General features: G+C 50.0%; 11 non-coding genes across 11 annotated transcripts; all 11 read right to left on the bottom strand.

The window, feature by feature from the left end:
* Window positions 1–647: 647 nt before the first annotated feature.
* TRNAG-UCC (transfer RNA glycine (anticodon UCC)) lies at window positions 648–719 on the bottom strand. Its single transcript has one exon. It is a non-coding gene; the product is annotated as a tRNA-Gly (tRNA).
* A 1,185-nt stretch (window positions 720–1,904) lies between these two features.
* Window positions 1,905–1,976, bottom strand: TRNAG-UCC (transfer RNA glycine (anticodon UCC)). Its single transcript has one exon. It is a non-coding gene; the product is annotated as a tRNA-Gly (tRNA).
* A 1,185-nt stretch (window positions 1,977–3,161) lies between these two features.
* TRNAG-UCC (transfer RNA glycine (anticodon UCC)) lies at window positions 3,162–3,233 on the bottom strand. The gene has a single exon. It is a non-coding gene; the product is annotated as a tRNA-Gly (tRNA).
* Window positions 3,234–4,407: 1,174 nt separating this feature from the next.
* Window positions 4,408–4,479, bottom strand: TRNAG-UCC (transfer RNA glycine (anticodon UCC)). The gene has a single exon. It is a non-coding gene; the product is annotated as a tRNA-Gly (tRNA).
* A 1,185-nt stretch (window positions 4,480–5,664) lies between these two features.
* On the bottom strand, window positions 5,665–5,736 carry TRNAG-UCC (transfer RNA glycine (anticodon UCC)). The gene has a single exon. It is a non-coding gene; the product is annotated as a tRNA-Gly (tRNA).
* Window positions 5,737–6,921: 1,185 nt separating this feature from the next.
* Window positions 6,922–6,993, bottom strand: TRNAG-UCC (transfer RNA glycine (anticodon UCC)). Its single transcript has one exon. It is a non-coding gene; the product is annotated as a tRNA-Gly (tRNA).
* A 1,185-nt stretch (window positions 6,994–8,178) lies between these two features.
* TRNAG-UCC (transfer RNA glycine (anticodon UCC)) lies at window positions 8,179–8,250 on the bottom strand. Its single transcript has one exon. It is a non-coding gene; the product is annotated as a tRNA-Gly (tRNA).
* A 1,813-nt stretch (window positions 8,251–10,063) lies between these two features.
* On the bottom strand, window positions 10,064–10,135 carry TRNAG-UCC (transfer RNA glycine (anticodon UCC)). The gene has a single exon. It is a non-coding gene; the product is annotated as a tRNA-Gly (tRNA).
* A 1,185-nt stretch (window positions 10,136–11,320) lies between these two features.
* Window positions 11,321–11,392, bottom strand: TRNAG-UCC (transfer RNA glycine (anticodon UCC)). The gene has a single exon. It is a non-coding gene; the product is annotated as a tRNA-Gly (tRNA).
* Window positions 11,393–13,822: 2,430 nt separating this feature from the next.
* On the bottom strand, window positions 13,823–13,894 carry TRNAG-UCC (transfer RNA glycine (anticodon UCC)). The gene has a single exon. It is a non-coding gene; the product is annotated as a tRNA-Gly (tRNA).
* Window positions 13,895–17,580: 3,686 nt separating this feature from the next.
* TRNAG-UCC (transfer RNA glycine (anticodon UCC)) lies at window positions 17,581–17,652 on the bottom strand. The gene has a single exon. It is a non-coding gene; the product is annotated as a tRNA-Gly (tRNA).
* Between the last annotated feature and the right edge of the window lie 1,577 nt (window positions 17,653–19,229).

Raw genomic sequence — 19,229 nt, 5'->3', positions numbered from 1 at the left:
TTGCAGACAGGCCTCATTTCTCTAGCTCACACCCTAACTGCCAACACCCCTTCCCCTTCTCTCTCTGTCTCTCTCTCTCTGTCTCTCTCTCTCATTCTCTCTCTCTCGCAAATAGATACTTTACTTCCCAGGTGCAACAAAACAAGCCTTCTCGAGCTGGCAGATATGGGAAGGAAGGAAGGAAGGGCCAGTTTGGAAACTCAACTCAATTACCATAAATCCCCTGCTAAGGGTTATGGGAGGGAGGAATGAAGGAACTTTGCTTCAGGGAAAGGGCTGCTGCTGCTTCAGCATGTGAGGAGCGCAGCCACACGTTTCACCTTCTTCAGTATGTTGGTTTACAGGATGAGAGAGATCCTGAAACCTCACTCTAATAGGCTGAGGTGCTGTGCTCGGTGGCCTGCTGGGACCAAGGCCCGTCAGGGCAAGGCGAATAGGCCTTTGTCAGGCCTTCGTCAGGGCTTTGTCGGGGAGGGGCCAGGAGCCCTGCTCGCTTCAATCCCCTCACCGATAGACAGTTGCAGAAACTAGGATGCAAGAACCTTTCCTGGATGGGGTTTTGATTTTCACGAAAAGTGTGTCAGCTTTGCTTTCAGCATGAGTCTGATTTCCAAAAAATGCATTTTGAACAATTTAAAGATTTGATCTGCGTTGGCCGGGAATCGAACCCGGGTCAACTGCTTGGAAGGCAGCTATGCTCACCACTATACCACCAACGCCTGCCTGTCTGGGCTATCTGATGGAGCGGCCCTTAGAAATAAGAATAAGTCATTGGCTGGGAATGAAAAAAGCTTGCGTTTGACGCAGAAGCAGTTCGCATCATGAGGTCTTGCCGGTCAGCCCAACATTTCCCCGGGACCCCTTAAAAAAGGAGCTTGGTTTTAAGTTTGGTTTGATTGAACAGTACATTTTGTTGGCTGGGCTGGGACCCTCTCCTATTTAGCGCAAGAGTGGAACGAGGCAGCAAGTTCAAGGAATGACATTGCATCCAGGCACTTACAGCTCTTTGTGCCCTAATGCCATGACACAAAAACATAATTTGAAAAAAGTTAGCAGAGGATGGTTTCGATCCATCGACCTCTGGGTTATGGGCCCAGCACGCTTCCGCTGCGCCACTCTGCTGGTTGGAGAACAAGAGCTTTTATGGGCTTTTACAGCCTACAAACCGACAACCCTAGACCCAGTTTCGAGTGAAGCGGGCAGTAGGCCTTACAAAGCCAAACAACCTGCAACCACGCACTCCCATCCCATGGCCTTTTGCAGACAGGCCTCATTTCTCTAGCTCACACCCTAACTGCCAACACCCCTTCCCCTTCTCTCTCTGTCTCTCTCTCTCTGTCTCTCTCTCTCATTCTCTCTCTCTCGCAAATAGATACTTTACTTCCCAGGTGCAACAAAACAAGCCTTCTCGAGCTGGCAGATATGGGAAGGAAGGAAGGAAGGGCCAGTTTGGAAACTCAACTCAATTACCATAAATCCCCTGCTAAGGGCTATGGGAGGGAGGAATGAAGGAACTTTGCTTCAGGGAAAGGGCTGCTGCTGCTTCAGCATGTGAGGAGCGCAGCCACACGTTTCACCTTCTTCAGTATGTTGGTTTACAGGATGAGAGAGATCCTGAAACCTCACTCTAATAGGCTGAGGTGCTGTGCTCGGTGGCCTGCTGGGACCAAGGCCCGTCAGGGCAAGGCGAATAGGCCTTTGTCAGGCCTTCGTCAGGGCTTTGTCGGGGAGGGGCCAGGAGCCCTGCTCGCTTCAATCCCCTCACCGATAGACAGTTGCAGAAACTAGGATGCAAGAACCTTTCCTGGATGGGGTTTTGATTTTCACGAAAAGTGTGTCAGCTTTGCTTTCAGCATGAGTCTGATTTCCAAAAAATGCATTTTGAACAATTTAAAGATTTGATCTGCGTTGGCCGGGAATCGAACCCGGGTCAACTGCTTGGAAGGCAGCTATGCTCACCACTATACCACCAACGCCTGCCTGTCTGGGCTATCTGATGGAGCGGCCCTTAGAAATAAGAATAAGTCATTGGCTGGGAATGAAAAAAGCTTGCGTTTGACGCAGAAGCAGTTCGCATCATGAGGTCTTGCCGGTCAGCCCAACATTTCCCCGGGACCCCTTAAAAAAGGAGCTTGGTTTTAAGTTTGGTTTGATTGAACAGTACATTTTGTTGGCTGGGCTGGGACCCTCTCCTATTTAGCGCAAGAGTGGAACGAGGCAGCAAGTTCAAGGAATGACATTGCATCCAGGCACTTACAGCTCTTTGTGCCCTAATGCCATGACACAAAAACATAATTTGAAAAAAGTTAGCAGAGGATGGTTTCGATCCATCGACCTCTGGGTTATGGGCCCAGCACGCTTCCGCTGCGCCACTCTGCTGGTTGGAGAACAAGAGCTTTTATGGGCTTTTACAGCCTACAAACCGACAACCCTAGACCCAGTTTCGAGTGAAGCGGGCAGTAGGCCTTACAAAGCCAAACAACCTGCAACCACGCACTCCCATCCCATGGCCTTTTGCAGACAGGCCTCATTTCTCTAGCTCACACCCTAACTGCCAACACCCCTTCCCCTTCTCTCTCTGTCTCTCTCTCTCTGTCTCTCTCTCTCATTCTCTCTCTCTCGCAAATAGATACTTTACTTCCCAGGTGCAACAAAACAAGCCTTCTCGAGCTGGCAGATATGGGAAGGAAGGAAGGAAGGGCCAGTTTGGAAACTCAACTCAATTACCATAAATCCCCTGCTAAGGGTTATGGGAGGGAGGAATGAAGGAACTTTGCTTCAGGGAAAGGGCTGCTGCTGCTTCAGCATGTGAGGAGCGCAGCCACACGTTTCACCTTCTTCAGTATGTTGGTTTACAGGATGAGAGAGATCCTGAAACCTCACTCTAATAGGCTGAGGTGCTGTGCTCGGTGGCCTGCTGGGACCAAGGCCCGTCAGGGCAAGGCGAATAGGCCTTTGTCAGGCCTTCGTCAGGGCTTTGTCGGGGAGGGGCCAGGAGCCCTGCTCGCTTCAATCCCCTCACCGATAGACAGTTGCAGAAACTAGGATGCAAGAACCTTTCCTGGATGGGGTTTTGATTTTCACGAAAAGTGTGTCAGCTTTGCTTTCAGCATGAGTCTGATTTCCAAAAAATGCATTTAGAACAATTTAAAAATTTGATCTGCGTTGGCCGGGAATCGAACCCGGGTCAACTGCTTGGAAGGCAGCTATGCTCACCACTATACCACCAACGCCTGCCTGTCTGGGCTATCTGATGGAGCGGCCCTTAGAAATAAGAATAAGTCATTGGCTGGGAATGAAAAAAGCTTGCGTTTGACGCAGAAGCAGTTCGCATCATGAGGTCTTGCCGGTCAGCCCAACATTTCCCCGGGACCCCTTAAAAAAGGAGCTTGGTTTTAAGTTTGGTTTGATTGAACAGTACATTTTGTTGGCTGGGCTGGGACCCTCTCCTATTTAGCGCAAGAGTGGAACGAGGCAGCAAGTTCAAGGAATGACATTGCATCCAGGCACTTACAGCTCTTTGTGCCCTAATGCCATGACACAAAAACATAATTTGAAAAAAGTTAGCAGAGGATGGTTTCGATCCATCGACCTCTGGGTTATGGGCCCAGCACGCTTCCGCTGCGCCACTCTGCTGGTTGGAGAACAAGAGCTTTTCTGGGCTTTTACAGCCTACAAACCGACAAGCCTAGACCCAGTTTCGAGTGAAGCGGGCAGTAGGCCTTACAAAGCCAAACAACCTGCAACCACGCACTCCCATCCCATGGCCTTTTGCAGACAGGCCTCATTTCTCTAGCTCACACCCTAACTGCCAACACCCCTTCCCCTTCTCTCTCTGTCTCTCTCTCTCTGTCTCTCTCTCTCATTCTCTCTCTCTCGCAAATAGATACTTTACTTCCCAGGTGCAACAAAACAAGCCTTCTCGAGCTGGCAGATATGGGAAGGAAGGAAGGAAGGGCCAGTTTGGAAACTCAACTCAATTACCATAAATCCCCTGCTAAGGGTTATGGGAGGGAGGAATGAAGGAACTTTGCTTCAGGGAAAGGGCTGCTGCTGCTTCAGCATGTGAGGAGCGCAGCCACACGTTTCACCTTCTTCAGTATGTTGGTTTACAGGATGAGAGAGATCCTGAAACCTCACTCTAATAGGCTGAGGTGCTGTGCTCGGTGGCCTGCTGGGACCAAGGCCCGTCAGGGCAAGGCGAATAGGCCTTTGTCAGGCCTTTGTCGGGGAGGGGCCAGGAGCCCTGCTCGCTTCAATCCCCTCACCGATAGACAGTTGCAGAAACTAGGATGCAAGAACCTTTCCTGGATGGGGTTTTGATTTTCACGAAAAGTGTGTCAGCTTTGCTTTCAGCATGAGTCTGATTTCCAAAAAATGCATTTAGAACAATTTAAAAATTTGATCTGCGTTGGCCGGGAATCGAACCCGGGTCAACTGCTTGGAAGGCAGCTATGCTCACCACTATACCACCAACGCCTGCCTGTCTGGGCTATCTGATGGAGCGGCCCTTAGAAATAAGAATAAGTCATTGGCTGGGAATGAAAAAAGCTTGCGTTTGACGCAGAAGCAGTTCGCATCATGAGGTCTTGCCGGTCAGCCCAACATTTCCCCGGGACCCCTTAAAAAAGGAGCTTGGTTTTAAGTTTGGTTTGATTGAACAGTACATTTTGTTGGCTGGGCTGGGACCCTCTCCTATTTAGCGCAAGAGTGGAACGAGGCAGCAAGTTCAAGGAATGACATTGCATCCAGGCACTTACAGCTCTTTGTGCCCTAATGCCATGACACAAAAACATAATTTGAAAAAAGTTAGCAGAGGATGGTTTCGATCCATCGACCTCTGGGTTATGGGCCCAGCACGCTTCCGCTGCGCCACTCTGCTGGTTGGAGAACAAGAGCTTTTATGGGCTTTTACAGCCTACAAACCGACAACCCTAGACCCAGTTTCGAGTGAAGCGGGCAGTAGGCCTTACAAAGCCAAACAACCTGCAACCACGCACTCCCATCCCATGGCCTTTTGCAGACAGGCCTCATTTCTCTAGCTCACACCCTAACTGCCAACACCCCTTCCCCTTCTCTCTCTGTCTCTCTCTCTCTGTCTCTCTCTCTCATTCTCTCTCTCTCGCAAATAGATACTTTACTTCCCAGGTGCAACAAAACAAGCCTTCTCGAGCTGGCAGATATGGGAAGGAAGGAAGGAAGGGCCAGTTTGGAAACTCAACTCAATTACCATAAATCCCCTGCTAAGGGTTATGGGAGGGAGGAATGAAGGAACTTTGCTTCAGGGAAAGGGCTGCTGCTGCTTCAGCATGTGAGGAGCGCAGCCACACGTTTCACCTTCTTCAGTATGTTGGTTTACAGGATGAGAGAGATCCTGAAACCTCACTCTAATAGGCTGAGGTGCTGTGCTCGGTGGCCTGCTGGGACCAAGGCCCGTCAGGGCAAGGCGAATAGGCCTTTGTCAGGCCTTCGTCAGGGCTTTGTCGGGGAGGGGCCAGGAGCCCTGCTCGCTTCAATCCCCTCACCGGTAGACAGTTGCAGAAACTAGGATGCAAGAACCTTTCCTGGATGGGGTTTTGATTTTCACGAAAAGTGTGTCAGCTTTGCTTTCAGCATGAGTCTGATTTCCAAAAAATGCATTTTGAACAATTTAAAGATTTGATCTGCGTTGGCCGGGAATCGAACCCGGGTCAACTGCTTGGAAGGCAGCTATGCTCACCACTATACCACCAACGCCTGCCTGTCTGGGCTATCTGATGGAGCGGCCCTTAGAAATAAGAATAAGTCATTGGCTGGGAATGAAAAAAGCTTGCGTTTGACGCAGAAGCAGTTCGCATCATGAGGTCTTGCCGGTCAGCCCAACATTTCCCCGGGACCCCTTAAAAAAGGAGCTTGGTTTTAAGTTTGGTTTGATTGAACAGTACATTTTGTTGGCTGGGCTGGGACCCTCTCCTATTTAGCGCAAGAGTGGAACGAGGCAGCAAGTTCAAGGAATGACATTGCATCCAGGCACTTACAGCTCTTTGTGCCCTAATGCCATGACACAAAAACATAATTTGAAAAAAGTTAGCAGAGGATGGTTTCGATCCATCGACCTCTGGGTTATGGGCCCAGCACGCTTCCGCTGCGCCACTCTGCTGGTTGGAGAACAAGAGCTTTTCTGGGCTTTTACAGCCTACAAACCGACAACCCTAGACCCAGTTTCGAGTGAAGCGGGCAGTAGGCCTTACAAAGCCAAACAACCTGCAACCACGCACTCCCATCCCATGGCCTTTTGCAGACAGGCCTCATTTCTCTAGCTCACACCCTAACTGCCAACACCCCTTCCCCTTCTCTCTCTGTCTCTCTCTCTCTGTCTCTCTCTCTCATTCTCTCTCTCTCGCAAATAGATACTTTACTTCCCAGGTGCAACAAAACAAGCCTTCTCGAGCTGGCAGATATGGGAAGGAAGGAAGGAAGGGCCAGTTTGGAAACTCAACTCAATTACCATAAATCCCCTGCTAAGGGTTATGGGAGGGAGGAATGAAGGAACTTTGCTTCAGGGAAAGGGCTGCTGCTGCTTCAGCATGTGAGGAGCGCAGCCACACGTTTCACCTTCTTCAGTATGTTGGTTTACAGGATGAGAGAGATCCTGAAACCTCACTCTAATAGGCTGAGGTGCTGTGCTCGGTGGCCTGCTGGGACCAAGGCCCGTCAGGGCAAGGCGAATAGGCCTTTGTCAGGCCTTCGTCAGGGCTTTGTCGGGGAGGGGCCAGGAGCCCTGCTCGCTTCAATCCCCTCACCGATAGACAGTTGCAGAAACTAGGATGCAAGAACCTTTCCTGGATGGGGTTTTGATTTTCACGAAAAGTGTGTCAGCTTTGCTTTCAGCATGAGTCTGATTCCCAAAAAATGCATTTTGAACAATTTAAAGATTTGATCTGCGTTGGCCGGGAATCGAACCCGGGTCAACTGCTTGGAAGGCAGCTATGCTCACCACTATACCACCAACGCCTGCCTGTCTGGGCTATCTGATGGAGCGGCCCTTAGAAATAAGAATAAGTCATTGGCTGGGAATGAAAAAAGCTTGCGTTTGACGCAGAAGCAGTTCGCATCATGAGGTCTTGCCGGTCAGCCCAACATTTCCCCGGGACCCCTTAAAAAAGGAGCTTGGTTTTAAGTTTGGTTTGATTGAACAGTACATTTTGTTGGCTGGGCTGGGACCCTCTCCTATTTAGCGCAAGAGTGGAACGAGGCAGCAAGTTCAAGGAATGACATTGCATCCAGGCACTTACAGCTCTTTGTGCCCTAATGCCATGACACAAAAACATAATTTGAAAAAAGTTAGCAGAGGATGGTTTCGATCCATCGACCTCTGGGTTATGGGCCCAGCACGCTTCCGCTGCGCCACTCTGCTGGTTGGAGAACAAGAGCTTTTCTGGGCTTTTACAGCCTACAAACCGACAACCCTAGACCCAGTTTCGAGTGAAGCGGGCAGTAGGCCTTACAAAGCCAAACAACCTGCAACCACGCACTCCCATCCCATGGCCTTTTGCAGACAGGCCTCATTTCTCTAGCTCACACCCTAACTGCCAACACCCCTTCCCCTTCTCTCTCTGTCTCTCTCTCTCTGTCTCTCTCTCTCATTCTCTCTCTCTCGCAAATAGATACTTTACTTCCCAGGTGCAACAAAACAAGCCTTCTCGAGCTGGCAGATATGGGAAGGAAGGAAGGAAGGGCCAGTTTGGAAACTCAACTCAATTACCATAAATCCCCTGCTAAGGGTTATGGGAGGGAGGAATGAAGGAACTTTGCTTCAGGGAAAGGGCTGCTGCTGCTTCAGCATGTGAGGAGCGCAGCCACACGTTTCACCTTCTTCAGTATGTTGGTTTACAGGATGAGAGAGATCCTGAAACCTCACTCTAATAGGCTGAGGTGCTGTGCTCGGTGGCCTGCTGGGACCAAGGCCCGTCAGGGCAAGGCGAATAGGCCTTTGTCAGGCCTTCGTCAGGGCTTTGTCGGGGAGGGGCCAGGAGCCCTGCTCGCTTCAATCCCCTCACCGATAGACAGTTGCAGAAACTAGGATGCAAGAACCTTTCCTGGATGGGGTTTTGATTTTCACGAAAAGTGTGTCAGCTTTGCTTTCAGCATGAGTCTGATTTCCAAAAAATGCATTTTGAACAATTTAAAGATTTGATCTGCGTTGGCCGGGAATCGAACCCGGGTCAACTGCTTGGAAGGCAGCTATGCTCACCACTATACCACCAACGCCTGCCTGTCTGGGCTATCTGATGGAGCGGCCCTTAGAAATAAGAATAAGTCATTGGCTGGGAATGAAAAAAGCTTGCGTTTGACGCAGAAGCAGTTCGCATCATGAGGTCTTGCCGGTCAGCCCAACATTTCCCCGGGACCCCTTAAAAAAGGAGCTTGGTTTTAAGTTTGGTTTGATTGAACAGTACATTTTGTTGGCTGGGCTGGGACCCTCTCCTATTTAGCGCAAGAGTGGAACGAGGCAGCAAGTTCAAGGAATGACATTGCATCCAGGCACTTACAGCTCTTTGTGCCCTAATGCCATGACACAAAAACATAATTTGAAAAAAGTTAGCAGAGGATGGTTTCGATCCATCGACCTCTGGGTTATGGGCCCAGCACGCTTCCGCTGCGCCACTCTGCTGGTTGGAGAACAAAAGCTTTTCTGGGCTTTTACAGCCTACAAACCGACAACCCTAGACCCATTTTCGAGTGAAGCGGGCAGTAGGCCTTACAAAGCCAAACAACCTGCAACCACGCACTCCCATCCCATGGCCTTTTGCAGACAGGCCTCATTTCTCTAGCTCACACCCTAACTGCCAACACCCCTTCCCCTTCTCTCTCTGTCTCTCTCTCTCTGTCTCTCTCTCTCATTCTCTCTCTCTCGCAAATAGATACTTTACTTCCCAGGTGCAACAAAACAAGCCTTCTCGAGCTGGCAGATATGGGAAGGAAGGAAGGAAGGGCCAGTTTGGAAACTCAACTCAATTACCATAAATCCCCTGCTAAGGGTTATGGGAGGGAGGAATGAAGGAACTTTGCTTCAGGGAAAGGGCTGCTGCTGCTTCAGCATGTGAGGAGCGCAGCCACACGTTTCACCTTCTTCAGTATGTTGGTTTACAGGATGAGAGAGATCCTGAAACCTCACTCTAATAGGCTGAGGTGCTGTGCTCGGTGGCCTGCTGGGACCAAGGCCCGTCAGGGCAAGGCGAATAGGCCTTTGTCAGGCCTTCGTCAGGGCTTTGTCGGGGAGGGGCCAGGAGCCCTGCTCGCTTCAATCCCCTCACCGATAGACAGTTGCAGAAACTAGGATGCAAGAACCTTTCCTGGATGGGGTTTTGATTTTCACGAAAAGTGTGTCAGCTTTGCTTTCAGCATGAGTCTGATTTCCAAAAAATGCATTTTGAACAATTTAAAGATTTGATCTGCATTGGCCGGGAATCGAACCCGGGTCAACTGCTTGGAAGGCAGCTATGCTCACCACTATACCACCAACGCCTGCCTGTCTGGGCTATCTGATGGAGCGGCCCTTAGAAATAAGAATAAGTCATTGGCTGGGAATGAAAAAAGCTTGCGTTTGACGCAGAAGCAGTTCGAGTTTGGAAACTCAACTCAATTACCATAAATCCCCTGCTAAGGGTTATGGGAGGGAGGAATGAAGGAACTTTGCTTCAGGGAAAGGGCTGCTGCTGCTTCAGCATGTGAGGAGCGCAGCCACACGTTTCACCTTCTTCAGTATGTTGGTTTACAGGATGAGAGAGATCCTGAAACCTCACTCTAATAGGCTGAGGTGCTGTGCTCGGTGGCCTGCTGGGACCAAGGCCCGTCAGGGCAAGGCGAATAGGCCTTTGTCAGGCCTTCGTCAGGGCTTTGTCGGGGAGGGGCCAGGAGCCCTGCTCGCTTCAATCCCCTCACCGATAGACAGTTGCAGAAACTAGGATGCAAGAACCTTTCCTGGATGGGGTTTTGATTTTCACGAAAAGTGTGTCAGCTTTGCTTTCAGCATGAGTCTGATTTCCAAAAAATGCATTTTGAACAATTTAAAGATTTGATCTGCGTTGGCCGGGAATCGAACCCGGGTCAACTGCTTGGAAGGCAGCTATGCTCACCACTATACCACCAACGCCTGCCTGTCTGGGCTATCTGATGGAGCGGCCCTTAGAAATAAGAATAAGTCATTGGCTGGGAATGAAAAAAGCTTGCGTTTGACGCAGAAGCAGTTCGCATCATGAGGTCTTGCCGGTCAGCCCAACATTTCCCCGGGACCCCTTAAAAAAGGAGCTTGGTTTTAAGTTTGGTTTGATTGAACAGTACATTTTGTTGGCTGGGCTGGGACCCTCTCCTATTTAGCGCAAGAGTGGAACGAGGCAGCAAGTTCAAGGAATGACATTGCATCCAGGCACTTACAGCTCTTTGTGCCCTAATGCCATGACACAAAAACATAATTTGAAAAAAGTTAGCAGAGGATGGTTTCGATCCATCGACCTCTGGGTTATGGGCCCAGCACGCTTCCGCTGCGCCACTCTGCTGGTTGGAGAACAAAAGCTTTTCTGGGCTTTTACAGCCTACAAACCGACAACCCTAGACCCATTTTCGAGTGAAGCGGGCAGTAGGCCTTACAAAGCCAAACAACCTGCAACCACGAACTCCCATCCCATGGCCTTTTGCAGACAGGCCTCATTTCTCTAGCTCACACCCTAACTGCCAACACCCCTTCCCCTTCTCTCTCTGTCTCTCTCTCTCTGTCTCTCTCTCTCATTCTCTCTCTCTCGCAAATAGATACTTTACTTCCCAGGTGCAACAAAACAAGCCTTCTCGAGCTGGCAGATATGGGAAGGAAGGAAGGAAGGGCCAGTTTGGAAACTCAACTCAATTACCATAAATCCCCTGCTAAGGGTTATGGGAGGGAGGAATGAAGGAACTTTGCTTCAGGGAAAGGGCTGCTGCTGCTTCAGCATGTGAGGAGCGCAGCCACACGTTTCACCTTCTTCAGTATGTTGGTTTACAGGATGAGAGAGATCCTGAAACCTCACTCTAATAGGCTGAGGTGCTGTGCTCGGTGGCCTGCTGGGACCAAGGCCCGTCAGGGCAAGGCGAATAGGCCTTTGTCAGGCCTTCGTCAGGGCTTTGTCGGGGAGGGGCCAGGAGCCCTGCTCGCTTCAATCCCCTCACCGATAGACAGTTGCAGAAACTAGGATGCAAGAACCTTTCCTGGATGGGGTTTTGATTTTCACGAAAAGTGTGTCAGCTTTGCTTTCAGCATGAGTCTGATTTCCAAAAAATGCATTTTGAACAATTTAAAGATTTGATCTGCGTTGGCCGGGAATCGAACCCGGGTCAACTGCTTGGAAGGCAGCTATGCTCACCACTATACCACCAACGCCTGCCTGTCTGGGCTATCTGATGGAGCGGCCCTTAGAAATAAGAATAAGTCATTGGCTGGGAATGAAAAAAGCTTGCGTTTGACGCAGAAGCAGTTCGCATCATGAGGTCTTGCCGGTCAGCCCAACATTTCCCCGGGACCCCTTAAAAAAGGAGCTTGGTTTTAAGTTTGGTTTGATTGAACAGTACATTTTGTTGGCTGGGCTGGGACCCTCTCCTATTTAGCGCAAGAGTGGAACGAGGCAGCAAGTTCAAGGAATGACATTGCATCCAGGCACTTACAGCTCTTTGTGCCCTAATGCCATGACACAAAAACATAATTTGAAAAAAGTTAGCAGAGGATGGTTTCGATCCATCGACCTCTGGGTTATGGGCCCAGCACGCTTCCGCTGCGCCACTCTGCTGGTTGGAGAACAAAAGCTTTTCTGGGCTTTTACAGCCTACAAACCGACAACCCTAGACCCATTTTCGAGTGAAGCGGGCAGTAGGCCTTACAAAGCCAAACAACCTGCAACCACGCACTCCCATCCCATGGCCTTTTGCAGACAGGCCTCATTTCTCTAGCTCACACCCTAACTGCCAACACCCCTTCCCCTTCTCTCTCTGTCTCTCTCTCTCTGTCTCTCTCTCTCATTCTCTCTCTCTCGCAAATAGATACTTTACTTCCCAGGTGCAACAAAACAAGCCTTCTCGAGCTGGCAGATATGGGAAGGAAGGAAGGAAGGGCCAGTTTGGAAACTCAACTCAATTACCATAAATCCCCTGCTAAGGGTTATGGGAGGGAGGAATGAAGGAACTTTGCTTCAGGGAAAGGGCTGCTGCTGCTTCAGCATGTGAGGAGCGCAGCCACACGTTTCACCTTCTTCAGTATGTTGGTTTACAGGATGAGAGAGATCCTGAAACCTCACTCTAATAGGCTGAGGTGCTGTGCTCGGTGGCCTGCTGGGACCTTGGCCCGTCAGGGCAAGGCGAATAGGCCTTTGTCAGGCCTTTGTCGGGGAGGGGCCAGGAGCCCTGCTCGCTTCAATCCCCTCACCGATAGACAGTTGCAGAAACTAGGATGCAAGAACCTTTCCTGGATGGGGTTTTGATTTTCACGAAAAGTGTGTCAGCTTTGCTTTCAGCATGAGTCTGATTTCCAAAAAATGCATTTTGAACATTTAAAGATTTGATCTGCGTTGGCCGGGAATCGAACCGGGGTCAACTGCTTGGAAGGCAGCTATGCTCACCACTATACCACCAACGCCTGCCTGTCTGGGCTATCTGATGGAGCGGCCCTTAGAAATAAGAATAAGTCATTGGCTGGGAATGAAAAAAGCTTGCGTTTGACGCAGAAGCAGTTCGCATCATGAGGTCTTGCCGGTCAGCCCAACATTTCCCCGGGACCCCTTAAAAAAGGAGCTTGGTTTTAAGTTTGGTTTGATTGAACAGTACATTTTGTTGGCTGGGCTGGGACCCTCTCCTATTTAGCGCAAGAGTGGAACGAGGCAGCAAGTTCAAGGAATGACATTGCATCCAGGCACTTACAGCTCTTTGTGCCCTAATGCCATGACACAAAAACATAATTTGAAAAAAGTTAGCAGAGGATGGTTTCGATCCATCGACCTCTGGGTTATGGGCCCAGCACGCTTCCGCTGCGCCACTCTGCTGGTTGGAGAACAAAAGCTTTTCTGGGCTTTTACAGCCTACAAACCGACAACCCTAGACCCATTTTCGAGTGAAGCGGGCAGTAGGCCTTACAAAGCCAAACAACCTGCAACCACGCACTCCCATCCCATGGCCTTTTGCAGACAGGCCTCATTTCTCTAGCTCACACCCTAACTGCCAACACCCCTTCCCCTTCTCTCTCTGTCTCTCTCTCTCTGTCTCTCTCTCTCATTCTCTCTCTCTCGCAAATAGATACTTTACTTCCCAGGTGCAACAAAACAAGCCTTCTCGAGCTGGCAGATATGGGAAGGAAGGAAGGAAGGGCCAGTTTGGAAACTCAACTCAATTACCATAAATCCCCTGCTAAGGGTTATGGGAGGGAGGAATGAAGGAACTTTGCTTCAGGGAAAGGGCTGCTGCTGCTTCAGCATGTGAGGAGCGCAGCCACACGTTTCACCTTCTTCAGTATGTTGGTTTACAGGATGAGAGAGATCCTGAAACCTCACTCTAATAGGCTGAGGTGCTGTGCTCGGTGGCCTGCTGGGACCAAGGCCCGTCAGGGCAAGGCGAATAGGCCTTTGTCAGGCCTTCGTCAGGGCTTTGTCGGGGAGGGGCCAGGAGCCCTGCTCGCTTCAATCCCCTCACCGATAGACAGTTGCAGAAACTAGGATGCAAGAACCTTTCCTGGATGGGGTTTTGATTTTCACGAAAAGTGTGTCAGCTTTGCTTTCAGCATGAGTCTGATTTCCAAAAAATGCATTTTGAACAATTTAAAGATTTGATCTGCGTTGGCCGGGAATCGAACCCGGGTCAACTGCTTGGAAGGCAGCTATGCTCACCACTATACCACCAACGCCTGCCTGTCTGGGCTATCTGATGGAGCGGCCCTTAGAAATAAGAATAAGTCATTGGCTGGGAATGAAAAAAGCTTGCGTTTGACGCAGAAGCAGTTCGCATCATGAGGTCTAGCCGGTCAGCCCAACATTTCCCCGGGACCCCTTAAAAAAGGAGCTTGGTTTTAAGTTTGGTTTGATTGAACAGTACATTTTGTTGGCTGGGCTGGGACCCTCTCCTATTTAGCGCAAGAGTGGAACGAGGCAGCAAGTTCAAGGAATGACATTGCATCCAGGCACTTACAGCTCTTTGTGCCCTAATGCCATGACACAAAAACATAATTTGAAAAAAGTTAGCAGAGGATGGTTTCGATCCACCGACCTCTGGGTTATGGGCCCAGCACGCTTCCGCTGCGCCACTCTGCTGGTTGGAGAACAAAAGCTTTTCTGGGCTTTTACAGCCTACAAACCGACAACCCTAGACCCATTTTCGAGTGAAGCGGGCAGTAGGCCTTACAAAGCCAAACAACCTGCAACCACGCACTCCCATCCCATGGCCTTTTGCAGACAGGCCTCATTTCTCTAGCTCACACCCTAACTGCCAACACCCCTTCCCCTTCTCTCTCTGTCTCTCTCTCTCTGTCTCTCTCTCTCATTCTCTCTCTCTCGCAAATAGATACTTTACTTCCCAGGTGCAACAAAACAAGCCTTCTCGAGCTGGCAGATATGGGAAGGAAGGAAGGAAGGGCCAGTTTGGAAACTCAACTCAATTACCATAAATCCCCTGCTAAGGGTTATGGGAGGGAGGAATGAAGGAACTTTGCTTCAGGGAAAGGGCTGCTGCTGCTTCAGCATGTGAGGAGCGCAGCCACACGTTTCACCTTCTTCAGTATGTTGGTTTACAGGATGAGAGAGATCCTGAAACCTCACTCTAATAGGCTGAGGTGCTGTGCTCGGTGGCCTGCTGGGACCAAGGCCCGTCAGGGCAAGGCGAATAGGCCTTTGTCAGGCCTTCGTCAGGGCTTTGTCGGGGAGGGGCCAGGAGCCCTGCTCGCTTCAATCCCCTCACCGATAGACAGTTGCAGAAACTAGGATGCAAGAACCTTTCCTGGATGGGGTTTTGATTTTCACGAAAAGTGTGTCAGCTTTGCTTTCAGCATGAGTCTGATTTCCAAAAAATGCATTTTGAACATTTAAAGATTTGATCTGCGTTGGCCGGGAATCGAACCGGGGTCAACTGCTTGGAAGGCAGCTATGCTCACCACTATACCACCAACGCCTGCCTGTCTGGGCTATCTGATGGAGCGGCCCTTAGAAATAAGAATAAGTCATTGGCTGGGAATGAAAAAAGCTTGCGTTTGACGCAGAAGCAGTTCGCATCATGAGGTCTTGCCGGTCAGCCCAACATTTCCCCGGGACCCCTTAAAAAAGGAGCTTGGTTTTAAGTTTGGTTTGATTGAACAGTACATTTTGTTGGCTGGGCTGGGACCCTCTCCTATTTAGCGCAAGAGTGGAACGAGGCAGCAAGTTCAAGGAATGACATTGCATCCAGGCACTTACAGCTCTTTGTGCCCTAATGCCATGACACAAAAACATAATTTGAAAAAAGTTAGCAGAGGATGGTTTCGATCCATCGACCTCTGGGTTATGGGCCCAGCACGCTTCCGCTGCGCCACTCTGCTGGTTGGAGAACAAGAGCTTTTATGGGCTTTTACAGCCTACAAACCGACAACCCTAGACCCAGTTTCGAGTGAAGCGGGCAGTAGGCCTTACAAAGCCAAACAACCTGCAACCACGCACTCCCATCCCATGGCCTTTTGCAGACAGGCCTCATTTCTCTAGCTCACACCCTAACTGCCAACACCCCTTCCCCTTCTCTCTCTGTCTCTCTCTCTCTGTCTCTCTCTCTCATTCTCTCTCTCTCGCAAATAGATACTTTACTTCCCAGGTGCAACAAAACAAGCCTTCTCGAGCTGGCAGATATGGGAAGGAAGGAAGGAAGGGCCAGTTTGGAAACTCAACTCAATTACCATAAATCCCCTGCTAAGGGTTATGGGAGGGAGGAATGAAGGAACTTTGCTTCAGGGAAAGGGCTGCTGCTGCTTCAGCATGTGAGGAGCGCAGCCACACGTTTCACCTTCTTCAGTATGTTGGTTTACAGGATGAGAGAGATCCTGAAACCTCACTCTAATAGGCTGAGGTGCTGTGCTCGGTGGCCTGCTGGGACCTTGGCCCGTCAGGGCAAGGCGAATAGGCCTTTGTCAGGCCTTTGTCGGGGAGGGGCCAGGAGCCCTGCTCGCTTCAATCCCCTCACCGATAGACAGTTGCAGAAACTAGGATGCAAGAACCTTTCCTGGATGGGGTTTTGATTTTCACGAAAAGTGTGTCAGCTTTGCTTTCAGCATGAGTCTGATTTCCAAAAAATGCATTTTGAACATTTAAAGATTTGATCTGCGTTGGCCGGGAATCGAACCGGGGTCAACTGCTTGGAAGGCAGCTATGCTCACCACTATACCACCAACGCCTGCCTGTCTGGGCTATCTGATGGAGCGGCCCTTAGAAATAAGAATAAGTCATTGGCTGGGAATGAAAAAAGCTTGCGTTTGACGCAGAAGCAGTTCGCATCATGAGGTCTTGCCGGTCAGCCCAACATTTCCCCGGGACCCCTTAAAAAAGGAGCTTGGTTTTAAGTTTGGTTTGATTGAACAGTACATTTTGTTGGCTGGGCTGGGACCCTCTCCTATTTAGCGCAAGAGTGGAACGAGGCAGCAAGTTCAAGGAATGACATTGCATCCAGGCACTTACAGCTCTTTGTGCCCTAATGCCATGACACAAAAACATAATTTGAAAAAAGTTAGCAGAGGATGGTTTCGATCCATCGACCTCTGGGTTATGGGCCCAGCACGCTTCCGCTGCGCCACTCTGCTGGTTGGAGAACAAAAGCTTTTCTGGGCTTTTACAGCCTACAAACCGACAACCCTAGACCCATTTTCGAGTGAAGCGGGCAGTAGGCCTTACAAAGCCAAACAACCTGCAACCACGCACTCCCATCCCATGGCCTTTTGCAGACAGGCCTCATTTCTCTAGCTCACACCCTAACTGCCAACACCCCTTCCCCTTCTCTCTCTGTCTCTCTCTCTCTGTCTCTCTCTCTCATTCTCTCTCTCTCGCAAATAGATACTTTACTTCCCAGGTGCAACAAAACAAGCCTTCTCGAGCTGGCAGATATGGGAAGGAAGGAAGGAAGGGCCAGTTTGGAAACTCAACTCAATTACCATAAATCCCCTGCTAAGGGTTATGGGAGGGAGGAATGAAGGAACTTTGCTTCAGGGAAAGGGCTGCTGCTGCTTCAGCATGTGAGGAGCGCAGCCACACGTTTCACCTTCTTCAGTATGTTGGTTTACAGGATGAGAGAGATCCTGAAACCTCACTCTAATAGGCTGAGGTGCTGTGCTCGGTGGCCTGCTGGGACCAAGGCCCGTCAGGGCAAGGCGAATAGGCCTTTGTCAGGCCTTCGTCAGGGCTTTGTCGGGGAGGGGCCAGGAGCCCTGCTCGCTTCAATCCCCTCACCGATAGACAGTTGCAGAAACTAGGATGCAAGAACCTTTCCTGGATGGGGTTTTGATTTTCACGAAAAGTGTGTCAGCTTTGCTTTCAGCATGAGTCTGATTTCCAAAAAATGCATTTTGAACAATTTAAAGATTTGATCTGCGTTGGCCGGGAATCGAACCCGGGTCAACTGCTTGGAAGGCAGCTATGCTCACCACTATACCACCAACGCCTGCCTGTCTGGGCTATCTGATGGAGCGGCCCTTAGAAATAAGAATAAGTCATTGGCTGGGAATGAAAAAAGCTTGCGTTTGACGCAGAAGCAGTTCGCATCATGAGGTCTAGCCGGTCAGCCCAACATTTCCCCGGGACCCCTTAAAAAAGGAGCTTGGTTTTAAGTTTGGTTTGATTGAACAGTACATTTTGTTGGCTGGGCTGGGACCCTCTCCTATTTAGCGCAAGAGTGGAACGAGGCAGCAAGTTCAAGGAATGACATTGCATCCAGGCACTTACAGCTCTTTGTGCCCTAATGCCATGACACAAAAACATAATTTGAAAAAAGTTAGCAGAGGATGGTTTCGATCCACCGACCTCTGGGTTATGGGCCCAGCACGCTTCCGCTGCGCCACTCTGCTGGTTGGAGAACAAAAGCTTTTCTGGGCTTTTACAGCCTACAAACCGACAACCCTAGACCCATTTTCGAGTGAAGCGGGCAGTAGGCCTTACAAAGCCAAACAACCTGCAACCACGCACTCCCATCCCATGGCCTTTTGCAGACAGGCCTCATTTCTCTAGCTCACACCCTAACTGCCAACACCCCTTCCCCTTCTCTCTCTGTCTCTCTCTCTCATTCTCTCTCTCTCGCAAATAGATACTTTACTTCCCAGGTGCAACAAAACAAGCCTTCTCGAGCTGGCAGATATGGGAAGGAAGGAAGGAAGGGCCAGTTTGGAAACTCAACTCAATTACCATAAATCCCCTGCTAAGGGTTATGGGAGGGAGGAATGAAGGAACTTTGCTTCAGGGAAAGGGCTGCTGCTGCTTCAGCATGTGAGGAGCGCAGCCACACGTTTCACCTTCTTCAGTATGTTGGTTTACAGGATGAGAGAGATCCTGAAACCTCACTCTAATAGGCTGAGGTGCTGTGCTCGGTGGCCTGCTGGGACCAAGGCCCGTCAGGGCAAGGCGAATAGGCCTTTGTCAGGCCTTCGTCAGGGCTTTGTCGGGGAGGGGCCAGGAGCCCTGCTCGCTTCAATCCCCTCACCGATAGACAGTTGCAGAAACTAGGATGCAAGAACCTTTCCTGGATGGGGTTTTGATTTTCACGAAAAGTGTGTCAGCTTTGCTTTCAGCATGAGTCTGATTTCCAAAAAATGCATTTTGAACATTTAAAGATTTGATCTGCGTTGGCCGGGAATCGAACCGGGGTCAACTGCTTGGAAGGCAGCTATGCTCACCACTATACCACCAACGCCTGCCTGTCTGGGCTATCTGATGGAGCGGCCCTTAGAAATAAGAATAAGTCATTGGCTGGGAATGAAAAAAGCTTGCGTTTGACGCAGAAGCAGTTCGCATCATGAGGTCTTGCCGGTCAGCCCAACATTTCCCCGGGACCCCTTAAAAAAGGAGCTTGGTTTTAAGTTTGGTTTGATTGAACAGTACATTTTGTTGGCTGGGCTGGGACCCTCTCCTATTTAGCGCAAGAGTGGAACGAGGCAGCAAGTTCAAGGAATGACATTGCATCCAGGCACTTACAGCTCTTTGTGCCCTAATGCCATGACACAAAAACATAATTTGAAAAAAGTTAGC

This window comes from Ambystoma mexicanum, chromosome 6q, assembly GCF_040938575.1.
Source record: "Ambystoma mexicanum isolate Mex_15411 chromosome 6q, UKY_AmexF1_1, whole genome shotgun sequence".
NCBI lineage: Eukaryota > Metazoa > Chordata > Amphibia > Caudata > Ambystomatidae > Ambystoma > Ambystoma mexicanum.
This window is presented reverse-complemented; position numbering and strand designations above follow the sequence as displayed.